The sequence below is a fragment of the Nomascus leucogenys genome, chromosome 12, assembly GCF_006542625.1.
Source record: "Nomascus leucogenys isolate Asia chromosome 12, Asia_NLE_v1, whole genome shotgun sequence".
Classification (NCBI taxonomy): domain Eukaryota; kingdom Metazoa; phylum Chordata; class Mammalia; order Primates; family Hylobatidae; genus Nomascus; species Nomascus leucogenys.
The window spans coordinates 18864477-18892302 of record NC_044392.1 but is presented as its reverse complement, the minus strand read 5'-3'; the positions used below and the strand labels follow the sequence as shown (position 1 = coordinate 18892302).

At 40.0% G+C, this 27826-nt stretch overlaps 2 pseudogenes across 1 annotated transcript; both read left to right on the top strand.

The window, feature by feature from the left end:
- The first annotated feature begins 10845 nt into the window (after nt 1-10845).
- LOC100586216 lies at nt 10846-11451 on the top strand (annotated as a pseudogene). The gene has a single exon (XR_004032533.1). The product of XR_004032533.1 is annotated as an rRNA-processing protein FCF1 homolog pseudogene (transcript).
- A 5678-nt stretch (nt 11452-17129) lies between these two features.
- Nucleotides 17130-18041, top strand: LOC100606609 (annotated as a pseudogene).
- The last annotated feature ends 9785 nt before the right edge of the window (nt 18042-27826 follow it).

The window sequence follows — 27826 nt, the reverse complement described above, 5'->3', positions numbered from 1 at the left end:
AACTCCAGTCCCTCCCGCTCCCCGCAGGGTGACTCCCCCGCTCCAGGAAAAGAGTGACTCCTCTCCTCGGCTGGGTCCGGCGACATCCCAAGGTAAACTTCTGGGGCCGGCTCGAGTTCCGCCAGGCAGTGAAACTTAATAGCAGGACAAGAAAACGGTTTAATAAAGAAGGGCTTTAATGGGGAACTAATTTGATTGAGTTGCCTAATTCCACTTTAATTGGAAAGGGGGTTTGGCTGTCTGGTGATGAAGTGCGAGCGCGATGAGATGAAAGTGGGGGAGAAGGACCCAGAGAAGAAAGATGCCGGCAAGAGCGATGGACGAAAAGGGGATAAAAAAGGAGAAAAAAGAGGGCGAGAGGAGAGAGGAGAGGGAAGAGTTAGAAAGAAAAGAGGAAGGCGGGAGAAAGCGTGCGGAAGCTTCTGGGAGTGTAAACTTTCTTGCCCTTGGCCGCTGCGCCCTCTAAAGCCCCCGCGCGCTCCCCCTACCCCAGGTTTTCGGAGCCTCCCAGCCTCTCCGCAGGGCGGTTCTGGCCGCCTCATCCCCGTCCTCTGCCCCACCGCACCCAAGGTGTTGGTTTCGGGAAGGACCTGGGTCCCCCGAGGCTCCTCGGTTCCTCTCGGTGCTCTGGCCGGACCCGAGGGGGCGGCCTGTGGACCCGCGTTACTCATTCCCAAGAACATCTGGAGCGTCACAGACTTCAAGACTATTATATTAGTTCACCCTCACAGCAAACCAGGGTGAATCCAGAGAGTTGCTTACTACCGGCCCCATTTTACAGAGGAGGAAACTGAGGGCCATCTGGTCCAGGGAATTGTCCAACTTTCCCGGACCCTGGATCACTTCGCCTCTCCACCGCCCCTAGTGGGTCTCCTTCTCCTCGCATGAGGCGGGGTCTGCTGGCCGAGAGTGGGAGGTTTGCGGAAACTCTCCTTCCGTGAACACAGGAGGCCCAGAGAGAAGCAGCGTGACCCCAAGCGCCCAGGCCTCAGCTCCAGGCTGTCAGCACCTTCCGGTAGAGCTCAGGAAGGCTTCGTGAGCGGTGGGCGTTCTAGGAGTGAGGTAGTGGGGCACCCGAGGTCCCCCGTTACAGGGCCCGGAGCGTCTCCATGGCCCAGGCCCCGCGGAGGAAGACCAGGTAAGTCAGTCACAGCCCTTGGCGCCTGGGAACGTACTGCGCCCACGGTGCGCCCCTGACCCGCTGCCCATTGCACAGTCAGGAACAGGGAGGCGCAGAGACCTGCAATGACCGGCCTGGGGTCGCACACCCAGGCCCCAGGGAGCCAGTATCTGAGCTCCAGACTCTCTGGCCTGGTAGCAGGGGCAGGGGGGCGAGTGAGTCTCCGCTTCTGGGAGCTTCCGCAGCCGGCAGGAGGGGACTGCGGCCTGAGCTCCGCTGGGATCAGCGCTAGGGAGGAGTGTGGGGTACCCCAGTCTCGGGCGGCGTTCGCACCCTGGAAAGAGAGGGCAGTGGCAGCAGCGTTACCTCTTTTGCTTCTGGGAGAAGGGGAAACGGGAATCCCCTTCCTGACCGCTACAGTCCACGTTTATTCCTGAATGCTTCCCAAAGCAAGCTGGAGCCGACTGGGTCTGGGCACTGGGAGGATGCGAACCCGGGCCGCCGCGGGTAGCTCCGGCTGGTGGGGAGCTTCCCCGCCCCACCCCTCCTGCACAACAGCAGCAGCAGCGACATACTGGCACCTACTGTATGCCAAGTCCTGTATCAACCATGTTACCCAGCAGAATCCTGCTCAGTGGGCCAGGAAGAGCCTAGAGCCAGGGTCCAGGCTCAGTCGCTGGCTGGGATTATTCTTTCTTGAATTACTTCAGTCAGCAAATATTTGCTAAATACTTAATGTATGTCAGGCCCAGTTCTAGGACCCTGGGATACACAAGTGCACACAAGGGAGGTCTGGCCGGGGAAGGCCACTTCCTCAAGGCACTCTGCCTCAATTAAATGGTGGAATAGTGGGGTCTGTCTCTCTGGGTGCTGTGAGAAGTAAATGAAATAATATCCAAAAGCTCTCAGCTCAGTGCTTTCTCACTAGGTGTTCACTATTACCATTCTCATATCCTTTGGTGTGGATGGTGTGGCCCCATTCAACAAAGGAGTCAACGGCTCAGAGGGATCCAGTGACTGGAGCAAATGGGGCTTCTGAGCCCTCTAAAGTGTCACAGATTATGGGAGACACCCCGCCTAGGGCATGGGGCCACACAGACAGATGGGAGAGTGTGGTTCTGTAAATGCCTCAGAGGAAGTGAGCTGAGTCCTGAGGGGTTTGGTGAGGGGCAGCATTGTGATCTGTGGTAGGACATTGGGGAGGCAGTCAGGGGTCCCGCTGGACTAGCAGATGGAAAGGGAGGAGGGGGAGACAGGCTGTTGAGGTTGCACAGAGTCAGAGGTTAGATCATGGAGAAACTTGAGTGCCAGAAACTGGGCCTGGACTTCAGTACTGGGAGCTATTGACAACAGGACCTGGTAAGATTTGCATCTGGATTTGGTAGATTATTTGGAGACAGGCCCAACCTCTCCCTCAGGGGCCGTGACAAATGGTTGTGCCAAAAAGGGATCAGTGGAAGTAGTGTGAGGGAGAGAAGAGGGCCCATTCAAGAACTGCTAGGAGCCAAACTACCCACTGTTGATCCAGTGTTGGGAGTAAGTAAGGAAGAGGGCTGATACCCACCTGGGGCAGAGACAAGATTTGAGGGCAGGGAGAAGAAGCTTCATGTTCAACTTCAGAGTTTGAGGGACATGTAGGTCTTCTCAGCATGGATACCAAATGGTAGAAAGAGTCAGCTGTTATCTTGGCACAGCTCCCTGTCCCCCGAGGACACAGGACTCCCTTAGTGGAGGCCATGGGCCTGGGAGAGGTGTTGAGACCCTCTCACCATGTCTCTTGGTGCCAAGAGGACTGGCCTCTTAACATAACAGACCATGCCTCGTCCATGAAGGTCACCTCTGCCTGGAAAGCTCTTCTCGTTTTCCTCTCTTTAAGGATTCTCCCCACCTTCCTTAGGGTCCAGTTTCACAGGTGGACTCACGGTGAACCAGTGAAGCTTAAACTTCAGGTCTCCACACCTGACATGTTCCTCTCAAGGTCTTGCACTTTGTGCATACAGTCAAGTGACTTCTATCTTAAAACTTCAGGCCCCATTAAAAACTGCAACTGCCCGCTGGGCACGGTGGCTCACGCCTGTAATCCCAGCACTTTGGAAGGCCGAGGTGGGTGGATCACGAGGTCAGGAGATAAGACCATCGTGGCTAACATGGTGAAACCTCATCTCTACTAAAAATACAAAAAATTAGCTGGGCGTGGTGGCAGGCACCTGTAGTCCAAACTACTTGGGAGGCCGAGGCAGGAGAATGGTGTGAACCTGGGAGATGGGGCTTGCAGTGAGCAGAGATCATGCCACTGCACTCCAGCCTGACAACAGAGGGATACTCCATCTCAAAAACAAAAAACAAACAAACAAACAAAAACCAAAAAAACTGCATCTGCCACTGCCCAGTTTAGCTGCACCCTCATGGCTGCCTGTTCCTGTTAACTATTGTTGCATAACAAATGACCCTGAAATGTAGTGGTTTAAACAATAACCATTTTATTGTATCATTTATGGGTCAGAAATTTGGGCAGAGCTTTTTTTATTGTTGACCAAGATCTCTTGGTGGTATTCAGCTGGTAGATGTGTTGGTCTGGAGACCCCAAGACAGGTTCAGTCACATGTCTGATTCCTTGGTGTGGATGGCTGGAAGGCTGGGCTCAGCTGGACGGTTAATTGGAGCACTTCCATCATGGTATCCTCAGGATATCAGACTTTTTACATGTTGACTCAGGGTTCCAAGGCAGATGTCCCAGAGAGCAAAGTGGAAGCTACAGGGCCTTTTGTGACCTAACCTCATAGGTCAGAGAATGTGACAAGAGTGTATTTGCAAGTTATTGACACTCAAGTCACACTGACTTAAAAAGAAGGAATTTTCTCCTTTTTTTCTTCTTCATAGTAATGACAATAATAATTACAGACATTTACAACTAAAATTTCCAGAGTTTATCTTAGGAAAAGTCGGAACCAGGTGCTCAAACACCATCACCTGAGCTGCTTTTCTCCATCTCTTAGATCAGCTGTACTCTAAGTTGTCTTCATGTCAGGCAGACTTTCTCCAAATGAAGTGCAAATGGCCATCGGTGACCTCAGCTTGCATTCTACTTTCTCTTTTGTAGTTAAACAAAACATCTTGGAAATGACTCATTGACTAGACTTTTGTCATCTTTCCATCCCAGAACCAATAGGGAATGGGACCTACTGGAAAATTAAGCTTTCAGGATAGCTGAATGTTTGCCCATTTCAGCCCTAAATTGTCTTTGTCTTAGCATTTTAGGGTAGGAGCTTTAGAAGGATGTTACTTGCTTTTCCATTTTCCTTTCCAAAGCCTACTGAGATGCTCCAGGTGTTCTTTGATTCAGCATCTTGTGATGTGCCGTAACAGGGTCGTGGGATCTTATTAGAGTGAGGGTTCACTGGCTTTGGCACTAAGAAATGCTTTTCCAATGTGTTTTTTATTTTAAAAACTTTTTACTATGAAAAATTTCAAGTGTATAAGAAAGTAGAGAATAGTATAATAAATCTGAATATTTGTATACTAATCTCATAACTTTAATAACTATTTAACATTTTGTCATATTTATTTCACCTTAGTTTTTCTTTGATGTATTTAAACGCAAATTACAGACATTGTGAAATGTCACTCTGAAATACCTCAGTATGAATACCTCATCCCTAAAACATGAGGACATTTTCTTACAAAGCCACAGTACATTAGTATACTATCAATATTAAAAATAATCCCTTTATATAACCTAATACTCAATGTATATTAACATTTATCTAATTGCCCCAGTTGGAAATACTTTTTAAATTTAACAATTGATTTGTTCAAACCAGGATTTGGTTGCCTGTAGCAGACACTGTCAGAGCCCCACCCATAGCCCTTGACCTTTCAGTCTACTGATTTCCAACTTCCAAGATCAGTTTCTCTGTGCCTAAAGGCTTCCATTCTAGAACCACAAAAGGGAGAGACATACCAGGGTTGTAATGATGGGACCCATCCTTCCTAGAGAAGGCAATAAGAAGGCTCATTGTTTGTAGAATATTTAAAACAATAATAATACTAAAAGTTGGTCTGCTTTTTAAGTTATTACCATTTCCCAGCAATTCTGAACAATGTCAGAGATAAAATATTTCTCACCTCAGAGAACTTTTGTTGGTGGTCTAAATTCTAAACAATCCCTGCAGTGATTGTTGAGTTTAAATTATGTGTGTGTGTATACACACAAACACACACACTATACATATTTCTTTATTTATATATATCACAAATTGTCACAACTATTATTTTTTTGTTTACATACAGTAAAATTGACTTTTTCATAGTACATTTCTAAAAGGTTGATGAATGTATATATTTGTCTAACCACCATCACAATCAGGACTCAGAACAGCTCTGTCACCCCAGAAAGCTTCCCTGTGCTGCCCCTTTATAATCAAACCCTCTCCCCTACCCCTAATCTCTGGAAACCACTGATCTGTTCTCTGTCTTTACAGTTTCTTCTTTTCCAGAATGTTACACAAATGAAACCAGACAGTATGTAGCCTTTGAGACTGGCTTCTTTCACTTAGCATAATCCCTTTGCGATCCATCCAAATTGTTGCACGTGTCAATAGTCCATTCCTTTTTATTGCTGAATAATATTCAGTTGTATTGATCTATCACTATTTGTGTATTCATTCACAGTTACAGGACATTTGGGTTGTTTCTGTTTTTGGAAATTACCAATGAGGTTGCTATAAACATTCACAAACAGGCTTTTGTGTGATCACAAGTTTTCACTTCTCCAGGTAAATACCTCCCCAATCCTAGAGGAGTTTCTGCATCTAATCTACTTTCTGTCTCTATAAATTTGTTTAGTCTGGACAATTCATGTAAATAGAATCATACAATATATGGCCTTTTGTGACTGGCTTCTTTCACTTAGCATAAATGTTTTCAAGGTTCATCCCTGTTGTATCATGCATCAGTTCATCATTCCTTTTCATAGCCAAACAATATTCATATATATATTCATATATATATAAATATATAAAATTTATCCATTCATCAGTTGATGGACATTTGGGTTGTTTCCACTTTTTGGCTATTATGAATACTTCTGCTATATGTGTTCATTCTCTTGGTATATACTTAGGAGTGGAATTGCTGGGTAATTTTTCTCTATGTTAACCTTTGGAGGAACTACCAAATTTTTTTTTACACAGCAGCTGCATCATTTTACATTCCCACAAGCAGTGCAATAGGGTGTCAGTTTCTTCACATCCTCACCAACACCTGTTTTTGTCTGTTTTTTTTTTTTTTTTTTTCGAGACAGAATCTCACTCTGTCGCCCAGGCTGGAGTGCAGTGGTGCAATCATAGCTCACTGCAGCCTTGACCTCTGGGCTCAAGTGATCCTCTCACATCAGCCTCCTGAGTAGCTGGGACTGCAAATGCATGCCACCATGCCCAGCTAATTTTTAAATTTTTTGTAGACATGTGGTCTCCTTATGTTTATTTGCCCAAGCTCATCTTGAACTGCTGGACTCAAGCAATCCTTCTGCCCCTGCCTCCCAAAGTGATGGCCTTACAAGTGTGAGCTACTTTGCCTGGAAATTTTTATCTATCTTTTTAATTCTAGCCATCCTAGTGGGTGTGAAGTGGCATCTCGTTGTGGTTCTGATTTATATTTCCTGACAATTAATAATGTTGAACATCTTTTCATGTGCTTTCTGGCCATTTGTGTATCTTCTTTGGAAAAATGTCTATTCAAGTCATTTGACTACTTTGAAATTGTATTTGTTTTTTTACTACTGAATTGTAAAATTTATTTATATCTTCTAGATACAAGCCCCTTATCAGTTAGATGACTTATAAGTATTTTCTGCCATTCTGTGGTTTGTCTTTTCACTTTCTTGGTGGTGTCTTTTGTAACACAAAAGTTTTGAGTTTTGATGAAGTCCAGTTCATCTGTTTTTTTTTTTTCTTTTGTAGTTTGTATTTTTTGTATCACATCTAAGAAGCCACTGCCTAGACCAAGGTCATGAAGATTTACATCTAGATTTTCTTCTTCAAAGAGTTTTATAGTTTTAGCTCTTATATTTAAGTTTTTAATTCATTTTGAGTTAATTTTTGCATATGTATGAGATACTATCTTAATTCATTCTTTTACATGTGAATATCCAACTGTCCCAGCATTATTTGTTGAAAAGACTATACCTCAAAGGATAAATGCTTGAAGAGATAGGTACTCCATTTCCCATGATGTGATTATTACACATTGCATGTCTATATCAAAATATCTCACATACCAAATAGATATATACCTGATATGTACCCACAAAAATTAAAAGTACAAAGATTTTAAAAAGAAAGATTATTCTTTCCCCATTGAATTTTCTTGGGACCCTTGTCAAAACTCAGTTAACCCTGAGAAGAACTTTGGCAATGAAAGACAACAAAAAACCTAAATGAAAATAATCCCTCAATTAACCATAAATGTGAGGGCTTATTTATGAACTCCCAGTTTATTCTATTGATTTATATACCTATCTTTATACCAGTACCACACTGTATCAATTACTGTATCTTTGTAGTAAGTTTGAAATTGGGAAGTATGAGTCTTCCAACTTCTTTTCCAAGATTGTTTTGACTACATGGTGTCCCTTGAATTTCCATATACATTTTAGAATCAGCCTGTCAATTTCTACAAAGCAGTTAGCTGGAAACTGACGTGAATAGCATTAAATTTGTAGATAAACTTGAGAAGTATTACCATCTTAACAATATTAAGTCTTTCATCCATGAACATGGGATGTCTTTCTATTTATTAGGGTCTTCTTTAATTTCTTTCAACAATACTTTGTAGTTTTCAGAGTATAAGTTTTGCATTTCTTTTGCTAAATATATTCCTAAGTATTTTACTGTTTTTGATATTGCTGTAAATTGAATTGTTTCCTTAATTTCATATTTGGATTGTTCTTTGCAAATGTATAGAAATATGATTGATTTATGAATATTGACCTAGTATCCTGCATCCTTACCAAACTAATTTGTTAGTTCTAATTGTTTTAAGTGGGTTCCTTAGGATATTCCTTTTACAAGATTATGTCTTTTGAAAACAGATAGTTTCACTTATTCATTTCAAATCTGGATGCCTTTTATTTCATTTTCTTGCCTAATTTTCCTGGCTAGAACCTTCAATAAAATGTTAAATATAAGCAGCAAGACTGGATATCCTTGTTTTGTTCCTGTTCTTCAGGTGAAAGCATTTCATCTTTCCCCATTAAATATCACGTTAGTTATTATTTTTTGTAGATGTCCTTTATCAGGTTGAAGAAGTTTCCTTCTATTCCAGTTTACTGAATGTTTTTATTATAATGAGGTGTTAAATTTTATAGAATTTTTTTTCCTGCATCAGTTGAGAAAATCATATGGCTTTTATCATTTACTCTATTGATATGGTATATATATATATATATTATTTTATTTATTTATTTATTTTTTTTTTGAGATGGAGTCTTGCTCTGTTGTCCAGGCTGGAGTGAAGTGATGTGATCTCGGCTCACTGCAACCTCCACCTCCTGGGTTTGAGTGATGATTCTGCCTCAGACTCCCAAGTAGTTGGGACTACAGGCACATGCCAGCATGCCTGCCTAATTTTTGTACTTTTACTAGAGATGGGGTTTCACCATGTTGGCCAGGTGGTCTCAGACTCCTGACCTCAGGTGATCTGCCTGCCTCAGCCTCCTAAAGTACTGAGATTACAGGCATGAGCCACTGCACCCTGCCATGATATGGTATATTCTATTAATTGGTTTTCAAATTTTAAAGCAACTTCATAATCTTGGGTTAAATCCCACTTGCTCATGGTGTATAATACTTTCTGTATGTTGCTGAATTTAGCCTGTTAGTATTTTGCTGAGAATTTTTAAATCTATATTCATAAAAGATACCGGTCTATAGTTTTCTTTTCTTGTGATGTCTTTGGTTTTAGTACCAAAATAATCTGGTCTCATAGGATTAGTTAGGAAATGGTCCCTCCTCTTTGATTTTTTGGAAAAGTTTGTGAAGAATTAGTATTAATTCTTTAAGTGTTTGGTAGAATTCGCCAATAAAACCATCTGGGTCTGGGTTTTTCTTTATGGGTAGGTTTTAATTACTAATTCAATCTCTTGTTATAGATCTGTTCAGATCTATAACATATATCTATAATAAGGAATTTGTTCATTATTATTTCTGTAAGGTCAGTAGTAATGTCCCTTCTTTCACTCCTGCTTTTAGCTTTTTAAATTCTATTTTTATTTATTTTTTTTTTGAGACAGAGTCTTGCCCTGTCACCCAGGCTGGAGTGCAGTGGCACAATCTCGGCTTACTGCAACTTCCACCTCCTAGGTTCAAGTGATTCTCCTGCCTCAGCCTCCCAAGAAGCTGGGATTAGAGACATGTGCCACCACACCTGGCTAATTTTTGTATTTTTAGTAGAGATGGGTTTTCACCATATTGGCCAGGCTGGTCTTGAACTACTGACCTCAATTTGATCTGCCCACCTCGGCCTCCCTCCCAAAGTGCTGGGATTACAGCCATAAGCCACCATGCCTGGCCCCCCTATTGCTTTTTTTTTTTTTAAAGATTTATACCGATTTGGTCTCCAGTTGTTCATTACTATTATATAGATGAACATTTCATATTTGAATGCTGACATTGTATCAAGCAACTTTGCTGCATTCACTTATTATTTATAGGAGCTTTGCTTGTATATTCCTTGGAATTTCCTACATGGATAATCATGTCATCTGTAAGTACGGATAGTTTTACTACAATATTGAATAGGAGTGATGAGAATAGAGATTCTTGCTTTGTCCCATTTTGGAGTGCAAACGTTCAGTCTTTCCCCATTAAATATGGTATTAGTACTGGGTGTGGTGTTCTGGGATTCGGGCTGTCTCTAAGTCCAGGCTGGGAGATATTGGAGGAATAAAAACCAAGAAAACTCACCACTATAGTAATGATTCTTCAAGTTTTGGTTTCCTTTCCCAATCCTCTTGTTACTATTTACCTTTCAGAGTCCTCAGATCGCTGCTTCATGCATTCTTTCCAGGATTTTTTGTTGCATTCAATGTGAGAGACAGGGTGGAATGTGCTTACTTCATCTTAACTGGAACCAGAACCAAATGATCACTTTTAAATTACATATTCTTCACTATGCACTGTATTCTACATGGAAGTTAATTCAGAGGAATCCCAGTTAAACAGTCCGTCCCAACATATGTAGACTCAGCATATGAGCCACATTTATTTCAAGAGTAAGTTTGTAAAGGTTTGGAACTGTGGGCACTTGCTTAGGGTGCCATTTGTTTCTCCAAACTCTGTTGTACTACATATTCCTATTTAAATGGTAGATGCGAAATAAATGATAGTTTAGTGAGTTGAAGGTGAAGAATCAGAACCTGAGTTATTTAAATCTGTTACTTTATGTGCCTTCTTAGAGATTTTATTTGTGTTAAAAATTTAAAACAGTAAAACAAAGTGTGAATTCTGAGGCACAATATTTTTGTTTGGTATGCATGGTGCAGTTCACATAAAAATGGGAGATATTAATCCCAAATCTTTACTTGTCTCTTTTATAATCATTCTCTGAATCTTTATGGTGTTCACACTTTCAGAAGTGTTTTTAATGTGTGACATTTGTTCAAACTTTGTTTAAAAAATTATCCATTCAGTTGGTGATTATGGAAGAAACAGAAGTGTGGTGTGACCATAGGGAAGCAAAATAAAACAAGGAAATGTTTTTTTTTGTTTTCATGCAACCATGAAGCGAATGCTTAGTCTCAGAGATCAGAGGCTTAAAGAAAAGGATAGATTAAAACCTAAAAAGAAAGAAAAGAAGGATCCCAGCACATTAAAGGAAAGAGAAGTTCCCCAACACCCTTCCTGCTTATTTTTCCAATATAATACACAGCTCGGCCCACCTTACCACATCCTCGTTGATACCAACTTTATCAACTTTTCCATAAAAGCCAAACTGGACTTAGTGCAGTCAGTGATGGACTGTCTGTATGCCAAGTGTATCCCTTGTATAACTGATTGTGTAATGGCTGAAATTGAGATATTGGGGCAGAAGTATCAAGTGGCTCTAAGGATCACCAAGGATCCAAGATTTGAACTATTACCATGTACACACCAAGGAACCTATGCAGATGACTGCTTAGTACAGAAATAACTCAGCGTAAGTGTTACATTATGGCCACAGTTGACTGGGACCTTAAAAGAAAAATCTGTAAGATTCCTGGAGTCCCTATAATGTACATTTCTAACCATAGATACAACACTGAATGGATGTCAGATGATTATGGGGCCCCTTGATTCTAATTCTTACAAGACACAGTTCCTCTGCCTTTCCTTCCACCAACTTTCTCTTGTTGCCAGTTCATTATTCATGCAACAGCATGAATTATTATTCTGTTGACCTATTTGCTCTATTATGAAATGAGTGGTTAAATACGCTCACTCTTTTTTTTTTTGAGATGAAGTTTCGCTCTTGTTGCCCAGGCTGGGGTGCAGTGTCGTGATCTTGGCTCGCTGCAGCCTCTGCCTCCTGGGTTCAGGCGGTTCTCCTGCTTCAGCCTCCCAAGTGGCTGGGATTGCAGGCATGCACCACCATGCCCGGTGGGTTTTTTTTTTCTTTTTTTGGTATTTTTTAGTAGAGACAAATATTTTTGTATTTTTAGTACAGAAAAATATGCCTTGGCCTCCTAGGGTGCTGGGATTGCAGGCGTGGCCACCGTGCCTGGCCTCCTCACTTTTTGATGCTGTTTTGAAATTGATATTTTGCCTCATAAAAATTTTAGGCCAGGCACAGTGGCTTGCACCTGTGGTCCCAGCACTTTGGGAGGCCGAGGTGGGCGGACCACCTGAGGTCAGGAGTTCAAGACCAGCCTAGACAACATGGCGAAACCCCATCTCTACTAAAAATACAGAAAAAGTTGGCCAGGTGTGGTGTCGCGTGCCTGTGGTCCTGGCTGCTGGGGAGGCTGAGGCAGAAGAGTCACTTGAACCCAGGAGGCAGAGGTTGTGGTGGGCCAGGATTGTGCCATTGCATTCCAGCCTGGGTGACAGAGTGAGAATGTCTCCAAAAAAAAAAAAAAAAAAAACTTAATGATGATCAAAGGGTGCAAAATCTCAGACAGGAAAAATATGTTTTATACTCTTTTTGAGTTCTATTGTACACTTCTGTTATACTTTTTTTGAGTGGTGCATATACTTAATAGTGGAGTATTATACATTTCAAAATTAATGTTCTCATCACAGAAATGTGTTTGAACTGTGGTGGCTCACGCCTGTAATCCTGGCACTTTGGGAGGCCGAGGCAGGAGATCACCTGAGGTCAGGAGTTCGAGACTAGCCTGACCAACATGAAGAAACCATGTCTCTACTAAAAACACAGAATTAGCTGGACGTGATGGCGCATGCCTGTAATCCCAGCTACTTGGGAGGTTGAGGCAGGAAAATTGCTTGAACCCGGGAGGCAGAGGTTGCGGTGAGCTGAGATCTTACGATTACACTCCAGCCTGGGCAACAAGAGCGAAACTCCATCTCAAAAAAAAAAAAAAAAAAAAAGAAATGTATTTGAAGTATTGGGTATGTTAACTAGCTTGATTTAATTATTCTACATTGTATCCACAATTTATGACATCACTTTGTAACCCATAAATTTATACAAATATAAATTGTCAATTTACAATAAAAAATTTTTGTTTCATCTTTTTAGAAAAAAACATTATCCATTCTTTTCAATCTCTCCTCATCTATAAAAAATGCTGCCAAATGTAGTTATAACAGTGAAACAGATTATACCAGGCAAATTAAGCTGTGTGCACAGTAAGGACAATTTATTTTTATTTTTTTATTTAACTTTTAAGTTCAGGGATACAGGTGTGCAGGTTTTTATATAGGTAAACTCGTGGTGCAGGGGTTTGATGTACAGATTATTTCATCACCCAGGTACTCAGCCTACTACCCAATAGTTATTTTTTCTGCTCCTCTCCCTCCTCCCAACCTCCACCCTCTGGTAAGCCCCAGTGTCTGTTGTTTCCCTCTTTGTGTCCATGTGGCCTCATCATTTAGCTCCTGCTTATAAGTGAGAACATGCGGTATTTGGTTTTCTGTTCCTGAGTTAGTTTGCTAAGGATAATGGCCTCCAGCTCCATCTATGTTCCTGCAAAGGACATGATTTCACTCTTTTTATGACTGCATAGTATTCCATGGCATATATGTACCACATTTTCTTTGCCCAGTCTTCTGTTGATGGGCATTTAGGTTGATTCCATGTATTTGCTATTGTGAATAGTGTTGCAATGAACCTATGCATGCATGCATGTCTTTATGATAGAATGACTTATATTCTTTTGGGTCGATACCCAGTAATGGGATTGCTGGGTCGAATGGTATTTCTGTCTTTAGGTCTTTGAGAAATTGCTACACTGTCTTCCACAATGAACTAATTTACACTCCCACCAATATGTAGATGTGTTCCCTTTTCTCCACAACCATGCCAGCATCTGTTGTTTTTTGACTTTTTAATACTAGCCATTCTGACTGGTGTGAGATAGTATCTCACTGTGGTTTTGATTTGCATTTCTCTAATTATCAGTGATGTTGAGCTTTTTTTCATATGATTGTTGGCCTCATGTATGTCTTCTTTTGTAAAGTGTTCATGTCATTTGCCCACTTTAATGGGGTTGTTTGTTGTTATTTGTAAATTTATTTAAGTTCCTGATAGACACTATTGTGGATAGCATTATTGTGGATTGCATTATTGTGGATATTAGACCTTTGTCAGATGCATAGCTTGCAAAAATTTTCTCCCATTTTATAGGTTGTCTGTTCACTCTGTTGATAGTTTCCTTTGCTGTCCAGAAGCTTGTTAGTATAAATAGATCCCATTTGCCAATTTTTGCTTTTGTTGCCATTGCTTTTGGTGTCTTCATCATGAAATCTAAGTCCAGAATGGTATTACCTAGGTTTTCTTCCAGGGATTTTATAGTTTTAGGTTTTCCATTTAAGTATTTAATTCATCGTGAGTTAATTTTTGCATATGGTATAAGGAAGGGGTCCAATCTCAATCTTCTGCATATGGGCAGACAGTTATCCCAGCACCATTCATTGAACAGGGAATCCTTTCCCCATTGCTTATTTTTGTCAGCTTTGTTGAAGATCAGATACTTTCAGCTGTGTGGCCTTATTTCTGGGCTTTCTGTTCTGTTCCATTACTCTATGTGTCTGTTTTTGTACCAGTGCCATGCTGTTTTGATTACTGTAGCCCTGTAGTATACTTTGAGTGGAGTTGGATTGCCTTAGCTCTTCGGGCTTTTTTTTTTTTTTTTTTTTTTTGGTTCCATATGAATTTTAAAATAGTCTTTTTCTAGTTCTGTGAAAAATATCAATGATAGTTTAATACCAATAGCATTGAATCTATGGGTTGCTTTGGGCAGTATGACCATTTTAATGATATTTATTCTTTCTATTTGTGAGCATGGAATGTTTTTCCATTTGTTTGTGTCATCTCTAATTTTTTGAGCAGTGTTTTATAGTTCTCATTGTAAAAATTGTTCACCTCCCTGGTTAGCTGTATTCCTAGGTATTTTATAATTTTTTGTGGCAATTGTGAATGGGATTGTGTTCCTGATTTGGCTCTTGGTTTGGCTGTTGTTGGTTATAGGAATGTTAGTGATTTTTGCACATTGATTTTGGATTGTGAGACTTTGCTGAAGTCGTTTATCAGCTTAAGGAGCTTTTGGACTGAGACTATGGGGTTTTCTAGATATAGGATTATGTCATCTGCAAACAGGGATAGTTTGACTTCTTCTCTTCTTATTTGGGTGCCCTTTATTTCCTTCTCTTGTCTGATTGCCCTGCCCAGGACTTCCAATACTATGTTGAATAGGAGTGGTGAGAGAGGACATCCTTGTCTTGTGCTGATTTTCAAGGAGAATGCTTCCAGCTTTTGCCCATTCAGTATGATGTTGGCTGTGGGTTTGTCATAGATGGCTCTCATTATTTTGAGATATATTCCTTCAATATTTAGTTTATTGAGAGTTTTTAACATGAAGCAGTGTTGAATTTTATTGAAAACATTGTCTGCATCTATTGAGATAATCATGTGGTTTTTGTCTTTAGTTGTATTTATGTGATGCATCACATTTATTGATTTGCATATGTTGAACCAAACTTGCATCCCAGAGATGAAGCCTACTTGATTGTGGCAGATAAGCTTTTTGATGTGCTGTTGGATTCAGTTTGCCAGTACTTTGTTGAGGATTTTTGCATCAATGTTCACCAAGGATATTACTGGCCTAAAGTGGGTTTTTTGTTTTGTTTTGTTTTGTTTCTTGTTTTTATGTCTCTACCAGATTTTAGTATCAGGATGATGCTGAACTCATAGCATGAGTTAGGGAGGATTCTCTACCCAATTTTTTTTGATAGTTTTAGCAGGAATGGTACCAGCTCTTCTTTGTACATAAGGTAGCATTCGGCTGTGAATCCATCTGGTCTTGGGCTTTTTTTGGTTGGTAAGCTATTACTGACAATTTCAGAGCTCATTAATTGGTCTGTGCAGGGATTCATTTTCTTCCTGCTTCAGTCTTGGGAGAGTATATGTGTCCAGGAATTTATCAATTTCTTCTAGATTTTCTAGTTTATGTGCACAGAGATGTTTGTACTATCCTGACAGTTGTTTGTATTTCTATGGGGTCAGTGTTAATATCCCCTTTGTTGTTTCTGATTGTGTTTATTTGAATCTTCTCTCTTTCTTCTTTATTAGTCTAGCTAGTGTTCTATTTTATTAATTTTTTTCAAAAGACCAGCTCCGGGGTTTGTTGATCTTTTGAATGATTTCTTGTGTCTCGATTTCTTTCATTTCAGCCCTGATTTTGGTTATTTCCTGTCTTCTGCCAGCTTTGGGATTTGTTTGCTCTTGGCTCTCTAGTTCTTTTAGTTGCGATGTTAGGTTAATGTTGACTTTCGAAATACAGTCATATCTTCAAGATATTATGGATCCAGTTTCAGATGACTGCAATAAAGTGAATATCATAATAAAGCAAGTCACACAGATTTTGGTTTCTTGGTGTGTATAAAAGTTATGTTTATACTATACCATAGTCTATTAAATGTGCACTAGCATTATATCTAAAGAAACAATGTACATGCCTTAATTGAAAATACTTTATTGCTAAAACACGCTGGTGATCAGCTAAGGCTTCAGCAAGTCATAATTTTTTTTGCTAGTGGAGGTCTTTCTTCAGTGTTGATGGCTGCTGACTTATCAGCTTGGTGATTGCTGAAAGTTGAGGTGGTTGTGGCCATTTATTAAAATAAGACAAAAATTTTTGTGAAGAGCCAGAATCAGCCTTGAGTAATGTACAGTAAATCTCAGTCTTGAACACTGGCACATAAAAAATGTGGAGAAGACTTTTGGCTATGCCACACAAAAAGAATGGATATTTACAAGGAAAAAAAAGAATCAAACTTTGAAGAAGAATCCCAGGAGAAGTGACAAAAGATGCCAGAATAAATAAAAAGACTGTGCTTGAATGACTTGATCATTTCTACCAAGAGCTATATACTCATTTTAAAGCAATGACTCAAATAATGCCAATATTTGCTATCACTCAGCCATATTATCGGATTTTCAAAGTAAAATGGGGGGGTTTGTTTGTTTGTTTGTTTTTGTGTTGAATTGTGAAAATGCTCTAGTGGAAATTTTCAATTCTGGAGACCATTGAAATCCACTAGAATTCATCCCCCTAAAACAAAGTAATGTACAGTATTATCATTTTTGGAACTTGTGAAATTGGTTTTTAGGAATCTTTGACAAACCATTTATATATGGGTTGCTTCATGTAAAAGAAATTTTCACAGAGTGGAGTGAGGAGGCCTGCTCTGACAGCTGTTACAGTACACTGAGCTCCACAGAGACAGCGCCAGGGCAAGCCAGATGAGCACTGGGTGACTCTGTGGCTCACTGAGGAAAAAAATAACTAAACATGGGCAAAGGAGATCCTAAGAAGCCGAGAGGCAAAATGTTATCATATGCATTTCTTGTGAAAACTTGTCAGAAGGAGCATAAGAAGCTTCAGTCAACTTCTCAGAGTTTTCTAAGAAGTGCTCAGAGAGAGGCCAGGTGCGGTGGCTCATGCCTGTAATCCCAGCACTTTGGGAGGCCGAGGCAGGCGGATCACTTGATGTCAGGAGTTCAAGACTAGCCTGGTCAACATAGTGAAACCTCATCTCTTCTAAAAATCCAAATATTAGCCAGATGTGGTGGCGGGTGCCTGTAATCCCAGCTCCTCGGGAGGGTGAGGCAAGAGAATCGCTTGAACCCGGGAGGCGGAGGCTGCAGTGAGCTAAGACCTCACCACTGGACTCCACCCTGGGCGACAGAGAGACTCTGTTTCAGGAAAAAAAAAAAAAGTGCTCAGCGAGGTGGTAGACCATATCTGCTAAAGAGAAAGGAAAATTTGAAGATATGGCAAAGGCAAACAAGGCCCGTTATGAAAGAGAAATGAAAATCTATATGCCCCCACAAAGGGGAGACAAAAAAGTTCAAGTCCAATGCACCCAAGCGGCCTCCTGCAGCCTGGTTTGTGTTCTGTTCTGAGTGTTGCCCCAAAATCAAAGAACATCTTGGCCTGTCCATTGGTGACGTTGCAAAGAAACTGGGAGACATGTGGAATAGCACTGCTGCAGATGACAAGCAGCCTTATGAAAAGACAGCTGTGAAGCTGAAGGAAAAATACAAAAAGGATCTTGTTGCATATTGAACTAAAGGAAAGCCTGATGCAGCAAAAAAGGGAGTCATCAAGGCTGAAAAAAGCAAGAGGAAGAAGGAAGGGGAGGAAGATGAAGAGGATCAGGAGGAGGAGGAAGATGAAGGTGAAGAAGATGATGATGAATAAGTTGATTCTAGTGCAGTTTTTTTTCTTGTCTAAAAAGCATTTAACCCCCCTGTACACAACTCACTCATTTTAAAGAAAAAAAAATTGAATTATAAGGCTTTAACGTAATGTAAGGTTTTAATTATCTTTAAAGTGTTTAAGTTTTCCTTTTTGATCTTGTAATTTTTATTTAATATTATTTTATAATGTCATACTTACACATACAGAGTTCAACAAAAGAACTGTCACTGTCTGCATTTCTTTTCTATCTATGTGATTTTTCCCACTACTTTCATTTCATAATAATTTATGAACCTAATTTTTCATATAGAGAAAGGGACTTCAATTGCAATGGCCCACAGGTGTGAAATATTTGGGGCACACCACTGGTAAAAGACAGCTTTCCCTGCTTTCCACAGGCCCAAGGTGCCAAATTAACACACCCAAGGACCAGTTCTCTACAAATTACTTTTGTGAGTCAGTGTATAAATACTTCAGCTGCCTTGCCCTTTGTGAATCTGGTGTTTTGTGTCACTGTGAGTTTCTCCTGGGACTGAGGTCCGGCTGCTCACTGTGGTGGCCGGTTCAACAACAAACCCATCATGGACTCTCTTCTTTTGCTGTTTTACTGCCTCACTTCTCTACTGGTATCTCTAGTACCTCCCAAATAAACTTGGATCCATGTATCAGGGTCTGCTCCTGGAGGAACCAGTATCATTTAATCCAGAGCAGTCCCCACCTTTTTTTTGTTTTGTTTTGTTTTTGAGATGGAGTCTTGCTCTGTCACCAGGCTGGAGTGCAGTGGCGCGATCTTGGTTCACTGCAACCTCCGCCTCCCGGGTTCACGCCATTCTCCTGCCTCAGCCTCCCCAGTAGCTGGGACTACAGGGGCCCACCACCATGTCTGGCTAATTTTTTGTATTTTTAACAGAGACGGGGTTTCACCGTGTTAGCCAGGATGGTCTCAATCTCCTGACCTCGTGATTCGCCCACCTCGGCCTCCCAAATTGCTGGGATTACAGGTGTGAGCCACCACACCCGACCCCCAACTGTTTTTTTTTAATACCAGTGATTTACTAAGGAAATAGAGGCAGCTTTCCACTAGAATGACCCATCTTCAGGATTTGTCTGATTGTTTTTTCATGGTATCATTTAACTGTTTCTACTATTCCCTGTATTTCTGGTAAACTGAAAGACCCAAAAGGTTGCTTAAAGTAAAATAAAGCTTTCTTGGTAAGAATATTTCATAGGCAATGTTATTTATATTACATAACATTAGAATGCATGCCATGTTTGATGGTTCCACCTCTAGAAGTGTTAAGATCTACCAGTGGGTTCAGGTGGGGATAGTCTGACTCCTTCATTGTTAAGGTGTGTTTTCCACCTTATAACCAACCTCTAATCTGTGAGTTGATAACTTGACGCCTCATAAGTCTCCAGTTCCCCATTGTGGCAGGCAAAATAATGCCCTCTCCTAGACATGTTTATGCCCTGATCTCCAGAACCTGTGAATATGTTGTTACATGGCAAGAGAAAATAAAGGTTGCAGATGGAATTAAAGTTGCTAATCAGCTGACCTTAAAAAGATTATCATGGGAGTATCATGGATAACGCAGGTGAACCCAATTAATCACAAGGTCCTTTAAAGTGGAAAAGGGAGGCTTAGAGGGGGTCAGAGTCAGAGAGAGGTTTGAAGCTGTTCCACTGCTGGCATTGAAGAAAGAGGAAGGGGCAACTAGCCAAGGAATGCAGGCAGCTTCTAGAACCTGGAAAAGGCAAATAATTTGATTCTTTCCTAGGGCCTGGCTATGGTTTGAATCTTTATCTTCCCCAAGACTCATGTTGAAATTTAATTGCCATTGTAATTAAATCACCTTTAAGGGGTGATTAGGCCATGAGGACTCTGCCCTAATGGGTGAGATTAATGCCATTATAAAAGGGCAAGTTTGGCCCTCTCCTGCCTCTCTTTGCCCTTCCACCATGTGATGCCTTCTGCCATGCCATGATGCAGCAAGAAGGCCCTTACCAGGTGCTGGCACCTTGATATTGGACTTCCCAGCCTCCAGAACTGTGAGGCAATAAATTTTTATTCATTATAAATTAGCCAATCTGTGGTATTCTGTTATAACAGCATTAAACAGACTAGGACAGGCCTGCATTAGGAACACAGCCTGTGTGAACCTTGATTTCAGCTCATCGAAATGCATTTTAGACTTCTAACCTTCAGAACTATGAGATGATACGCTTACTTTATTATTGTTTTAAGCCACTTACTTTCTGGTAATTTGTTACAATAGCAATAGGAAACATATCCACTGAACTTTCATCAAATGCATTTTGTATCCATTGTTCATTATTATCTAGAATATTATTCCATGAGGGGTTACAAAAAAGTGTTTTTCTAATTTCATCAACACTTTCTAGCTGGAATTCTTTTGTAAGAAATAAATATTTCCTCATCAGCCAAGGCTTTATGGTTATATATAATTTGACATGCAGTTTAAATAGGAAAGTCAGGATCAATGCTTAATAATTTCCATTAATTGCCAAATTCAGAGTTAAGAATGGACACCATAGCTATCTCCAATAGTGATAAATGCATTTTTAAAAATTATCATTATGAGCCAGGCATAGTGGCTCGTGCCTGTAATCCCAGCACATTGGGAAGGTGAGGTGAGAGGATCACTGGAGGCCAGAAGTTTGAAACCAACCTGGGCAACATAGCAAGACCTAATCTCTTTAAAAAAAAATATTATCATAAGTGTTGACCTCAGGTAAGATACTTCTTTTCTCTGTATATTATTTTCCTCATATACAAAATGGGGATGAAAATGGTCTTACTTTGGCCGGGCACAGTGGCTCATGCTTATAATCCCAGCACTTTGGGAGGTCGAGGTGCGCAGATCACAAGGTCAGGAGTTTGACACCATCCTGGCCAATACGGTGACACCACGTCTCTACTAAAAATACAAAAATTAACTGGGTATAGTGGCCCGTGCCTGTAGTCCCAGCTACTTGGGAGGCCAAGGCAGAAGAATCACTTGAACCCAGGAAGAGGAAGTTGCAGTGAGCTGAGATCCTGCCACTGCACTCCAGCCTGGGTGCAGAGCGAGACTCCGTCTCAAAAAAAATTATTAATCATCAAGATTAATAACAATGATGATAATGATTACTACATTTATACACCTAATAGCAGACCCTCAAAATATATGAAGGAAAAGTTGACAAAATTGAAGATAGTAGAATGTTCTACAATAATAGTCATAGTATTCAGTAACCCTCTTTCAATAATGGATAGAACAACCAGGCAGAAAATAAGCAAGGCAGCCTTAAAAAGGGATGAGGTTCTGATACATATTACAACATAGATGAACCTTGAAGATACTATGCTAAGTGAAATAAGCCAGACAAAAAGGACAAATAATGTATTGTTACACTTATATGAGGTATTTAGAATAGTCAAACTTATAGATAAATAAAGTAGAACAGTGGCTGTCAGGGGCTGGAGGGAGGGGAAAAGAGGAATTAGTGTTTCATGGGTACAGGGTTTTAGTTTGGATGATTAAAGTTCAGGAGATGAATGGTGGTAATGGTTGCACAACAAGGTGAGGGTAATTAATGCTACTGAATTGTACACTTAAAAATGGTCAAAATGGTAGATTTTATGTTGTGACTGTTTTACCACAATAAAAATAAATTTTAAAAATATAATACAAATACAGTGCTCACTCTGTTCTATGCACTGTTCTAAGTACTTTACATAACATAACCATACTTAGTATGTAAGTAATGCACTTAGCATAAAGCCTAGAATTTAGAAGGTGTTTAATGAACAGTAGTTAATAATAGCAATCATTATTGATGATAACAATCTCCATTTAAAAAATAAGAAACAGAGGCTTGGACATCTTAAGGGACTTGTACAAGATCACTCAGCCTGAAGGTGTTGGTACAGGGTCAATACAGACCCCAAAAGCCTCACTGTCTCACTTTGCTGCTTCCCGTGAATTATTGAATCTTACAGCCAGCAACTAATAGCAGTGGAAAAGATATAGGGAAATAAATCCATTAATGCAAACAAACAGCTGTTAGCAACCATAATTTTCAGTGCAAAAGAAAATTATAAAATTATAATTTTAGTGCAAGAGAAAATTATAAAATTGAGTTGCATAGAAAAGATGTTCAATATCACCAATCAGCAGGGAAATGCAAATGAAAACTATAATGGGATACCATTACCCAATCACTAGAATCATTAACGTGAAAAAGTCTGATAATACAAGTGATGACAAGCTTGTGGCATAATTAGAACTTTCATACATGCTGATGAGAATGCAAAATTGTTCGACTACTTTGAAAAGCAGCTTGGCATATCTAATAAAATTAAACATGCACTGATATTTTCCAACAATTCTATTCTTAGGTGTTTTTTTCAAGAGAAAAAGAAAACACATGTCCACACAAAGACTTGTAGTGGAATGTTTACAGCAGCTTTATTAATAATAGTCAAAAGCTGGGGACAACGCAAATGTCCATCATGGATAAAGAAACTGTTGTATACTCATACAACAGAATTATATTTTCAGCAATAAAAACTGACATAATATTAATATATGCAGAAATGTACGAATCTCAAAAGCATTAAGAGGTCAGACACAAAAAACTACATATCATATTATCAAAAAAAGTTGCAACAAATTTAGTTTAAAGGTCTCAGTTGGCTTTATCAAGATTCTAGAATTGGGCAACACTTATTCCATAAACTAGAATAATTGTTCCCATGGCTCAAACAGAGGATGTTGGCTTTATAGACAGTAAAAGGGCTGAAGAAAGCAAAACAAATAACAAAAAGTGGATTGGTCATTTCAAAGTTACTTTCTTTGTAAGTCAGGGACAGGAAGACAGAACAATGGGAAGATAACTGATGGGTTAACAACAGGTTACTCCAGGTTACTTTGTTGTAAGGATTAAAACAGAGGAAACTTCATTCTCATGCTGATAGAAGGTTGAAATTAGCCTGTTTGGGAAATTAGGCTCTTTCTCACTTCTGTTTTCTCAAAAGGCCGGATAACAGCTCAGTTTTGGTTTGGTGAGCCTGGGTAACTCCATTTTGAGTTTTAGTCTCGTCCGTTGTGGCCCAGTGTAGGAGTTTAGTCCAAAACAATGGCATCCTGGCTGGGCATGGGCTCACACCTGTAATTCCAGCACTTTAGGAGGTCAAGGTGGGAAGATTGCTTGAGCCCAAGAATTCAAGACCAGCCTGGGCAACACAGCAAGACCACGTCTGTACAAAAAATAAAAATAAGAAAATTAGCCCAATGTGGTGGTGCACACCTGTAGTCCTAGCTACTGGGGAGGTTGAAGCAGATGGATCACTTGTATCCGGGAGGTCAAGGCTATAGTGACCTGTGACATGCCACTGCACTCCAGCCTGGGTGACAGAGTGAGACCCCATTTCCCCCCCAGAAAAGGCCCCCTATAATTTTTGCTTAACAGTGTGATACCATTTATGTAAAATTCTAGAAAAGGTAAACTAAAATGACAGAGGTAGATCAGTAGTTGCCAGGGATTGAGGGTCAGGAGAGGGAATCAACTGCAAAGGGGCATGAGAAAATATTTTAGGGTGTTGATGTTACACAATTGTATACCTAAAAATGAGTGAATTTCGGCTGGGCGCAGTGGCTCATGCCTGTAATCCCAGCACTTTGGGAGGCCGAGGCGGGTGAATCACGAGGTTAGGAGATCAAGACCATCCTGGCCAACATGGTGAAACCCCATCTCTACTAAAAATACAAAAAAATTAGCCAGACTTGGCGGCGCATGCCTGTAGTCCCAGCTACTTGGGAAGCTGAGGCAGGAGAATTGTTTGATCATGGGAGGCAGAGACTGCAGTGAGCCAAGATCGTGCCACTGCACTCTTGCTCTGGTGACAGAGCAAGACTCTGTCAAAAAAAAAAAAAAAAAGAGTGAATTTCATTGTGTCTAAATTATGCATCCATAAAGCTATTAAGAAATCAAAGGAATTAACTAAGACTCCTATAATGTTAATTTTGAATTAGAAACATTAAATTAAATTCACTATTTAAAATATTAACATATTTCTATTTATTCACTGTGTTCAATGAAAAAGCTTAGAAGCATCCCAGGAGAAATGAGTACTCCTATCACCCAGAACTTGGTCCTAAATATTTCCTCATCATGGTACTGTGGGGAACCAGGGCTCTTTGGAAAAATGACTGATTCCAGGTCACAAGCTGGTAATGTACAAGATGAGTCTGGGACACCTTCTCTTACTGGAAAGTAATGATGCTGTCAAAAAAGTAAGTGGAGCTGGGTCAAAAGCACATAGAAGCCAGCATTGGCTCTCCTTGGCCAAAGATGAAATAATTGGAGTATAAAAGTTAATAACGACCTCACTTGATTAAGCACAGATGTGTTTCTGCCCTCATAAGCATATAATCTAGTAGGGAGACATACAATAACAGTGCAAATAAGCATACTGAATTAGGCAGGCTAAGCCAGGCTGTACCTTAGTAACAACCCTGAATCTGCTTAACATAATGAAAGCACAAGACACTATGAAATAGAAAAAAGAAGTCTTGGAAAATAATCAGATAGAACTCCTAGAATGAAAAATATAATCATTAAAATTAAAAACTCCATGAATGACTAAATATGAGATTAAACACAGCTTAGGAGAGAATTAGTGACCTGGTAGATAGAACTGAGAAAATTACCCAGGATGTATGCATAGATACAGAGATGGAAAATGTAAAAGATGGGTTCAGAAACATAGGGGATGAAAGAGAAAGTTTAGCATTCATCTAATAAAATTTCCAGAAGATGAGAATAAAGAGAATGGAGGGAGAGACAATATTCAAAGCAATTTCAAATAAGGATTATCCAGACTTCACGAAAGACATAAATCTTCAGATGTAGAAAGGCTAAAATATCTTAAGCAAGATAAAAAAAATCTATACATATACACACTGAAGTGAAAATGAAAAACCCCTAAATCAAATAGAATATCTTGAAATAACTGGAGAGAATGAAGATATTAGCCACAGATAATAAAAATCAGAGTAATTTTAGACTTATCAATAGCAACAGTAGAAGCTGGTATTCAGTTGTTCAGCAGTATTATATTGTCAAAGTAGCTAGAGAAAATAAGTATCTACCTAGAAGTTTATCCCCAAATAAAGAAACATTCGAGTAAGGGGGAAAATTTTTTAGATAAAGACTTAAATATTTACCAGTAATTGACCTATGGTTAAAGAACAACTAAAGGATATACTTATAAAAGAAGGAAATCTAACTCAGGAATAAATGTACAATACAATGATAATTTAAAAATTATATATAGATTTAATTATACATAAATTTCGGCTTACTAAATAAGCATTTATTATATAAAGTGATAATAAAGGTTGATTTTTAGTGGTATAAACAGAAGGTTGGAACAAAAATATTATAAAATGATAACATGTATATGAGGAAGTGATTGGAGTGAAAGATTTAAGTCACTGTATAATATAAATGAGGGTAGAGTTCTTCTTTAACTTTAGATCTTAAGTCAAGTACGTGTATTAAAAATTGTAGATGCAGAAAAGGCTTTTGATAAAATTCAACATCCCGTCATGTTAACAACTCTCAATAAACTAAGTATTGAAGGAATATACCTCAAAATAATAAGAGCCATCTATGACAGACACACAACCAACATCATACTGAATGGGCAAAAGTTAGAAGCATTCCCCTTGAAAACTGGCAAAAGACAAAAATGTCCTCTGTCACCACTTATATTCAGCATAGTATTGGAAGTCCTGGCCAGGGCAGTCAGGCAAGAGAAAGAAAGTGCATCCAAATAGAAAGTTGGGGGGATTGTAAATTAGTATAGCCATTATGGAACACAGTGTGGAGGTCCCTCAAAAAATTAAAACTAGAACTACTCTATGATCCAGCAACCCCATTATTTGGCATATATCCGAAGGAAATGAAATCAGCACATCAAAGAGATATTTGTTCTCCCATATTTATTGCAGCACTATTTACAATAGCCAAGATATGGGATCAACCTAAGTGTCTAACGATGGATGAATGGGTAAAGAAAATATGTTATATATACACAGTGGAATATTATTCAGCTATAAAAAGAATGAAATACCGTCAATTGCGAGAACATGGAAGACTCTGAAGGACATCATGTTAAGGTAAATAAGCCAGGCACAGAAAGACAAATAGTGCTTAATCTCACTCATATGTAGAATCTTAAAACTAAATCATGGAAGTAGAGGGTAGAACAGTTGTTGCCAGAGACTGGGGAGGAGGGAAGGCGGAGAGGTTGAGAGACAAGTACAAAGTTATAGTAAGATAGGGCCGGGCGCGGTGGCTCACGCTTGTAATCCCAGCACTTTGGGAGGCCGAGGCGGGCGGATCACGAGGTCAGGAGATCGAGACCACGGTGAAACCCCGTCTCTACTAAAAATACAAAAAATTAGCCAGGCGTGGTGGCAGGCGCCTGTAGTCCCAGCTACTCGGAGAGGCTGAGGCAGGAGAATGGCGTGAACCCGGGAGGCGGAGCTTGCAGTGAGCCGAGATTGCGCCACTGCACTCCAGCCTGGGTGACAAAGCGAGACTCCGTCTCAAAAAAAAAAAAAAAAAAAAAAAAAAAAAAAAAAAAAAAAAAAAAAAAAAGTTATAGTAAGATAGGAGTGTTCTGCTACGCAGTAGGGTTACAATGGTTAATAGTAAGGTATTGTATATTACAAAATAGCCAGAAGGCCAGTCTTTTGAATGTTCTCACCTCAAAGAAATGATAAATACATGGGTGATGGATATGCTCACTACCCTGATTCGATCATTATATAATGTATATATGTATTGGAATATCAAATTGTATCCCATAAATATGCACAATTACATGTGTCAATTAAAAAATAAAAAATAAGCCAGGTGGGTGGCACGTATACCTGTAGTCCCAGCTACTTGGGAAGCTGAGACAGGAGGATCACTTGAGCCCAGGAGTTCAAGTTCAGCACAGGCAACATAGTGAGAACCCATCTGTAAAAAGTCAATCAATCAATCAATAATTAAAAAGAGGTTAGTGATTAAAAAAAGAAATAGGCCTTCAAATCAGAAAAGAAGCACAATTATCTGTTTGCAGATGACATGATCATATATGTAGAAAACCCTAAAGACTCAACAAACAACTGTTAGACTTAAATGAATTTAGCAAAATGGCAGGATAAAAAAATCAACATACAAAAATCTGTTGTGATTGAGTACACATGGACACAAAGATGGGAACAATAGGGACCTACTTCAGTGGGGAGGATGAGAGGAGGTAAGGGTTGAAAAACTACCTATTGGGTACTATGCTTGCTTCCTGGGTGATGAAATCATTTGGATACCCAACCCAGCAACACACAATTTACCCATGTAACAAACCTGTACATGTAACCCCTGAACCTAAAACAGAAGTTGAGAAAAGAAAAAAAAAACCTGTTGTGTTTCTATGCACAATGAACTATTCAAAATTAAGAAAGAAATCCCAGGCCAGGCACAGTGGCTCACACCTGTAATCCCAGCACTTTGGGATGCTGAGGCAGGTGGATTACCTGAGGTCAAGAGTTCAAGACCAGCCTGGCCAACATGGTGAAACCCTGTCTCTACTAAAAATACAAAAAAATTGGCCAGGTGTAATGTAATCCCAGCTACTTGGGAGGCTGAGGGAGGAGAATCGCCTGAACCCGGAAGGTGGAGGTTGCAGTGAGCCGAGATGGCACCACTGCACTCCAGCCTGGGTG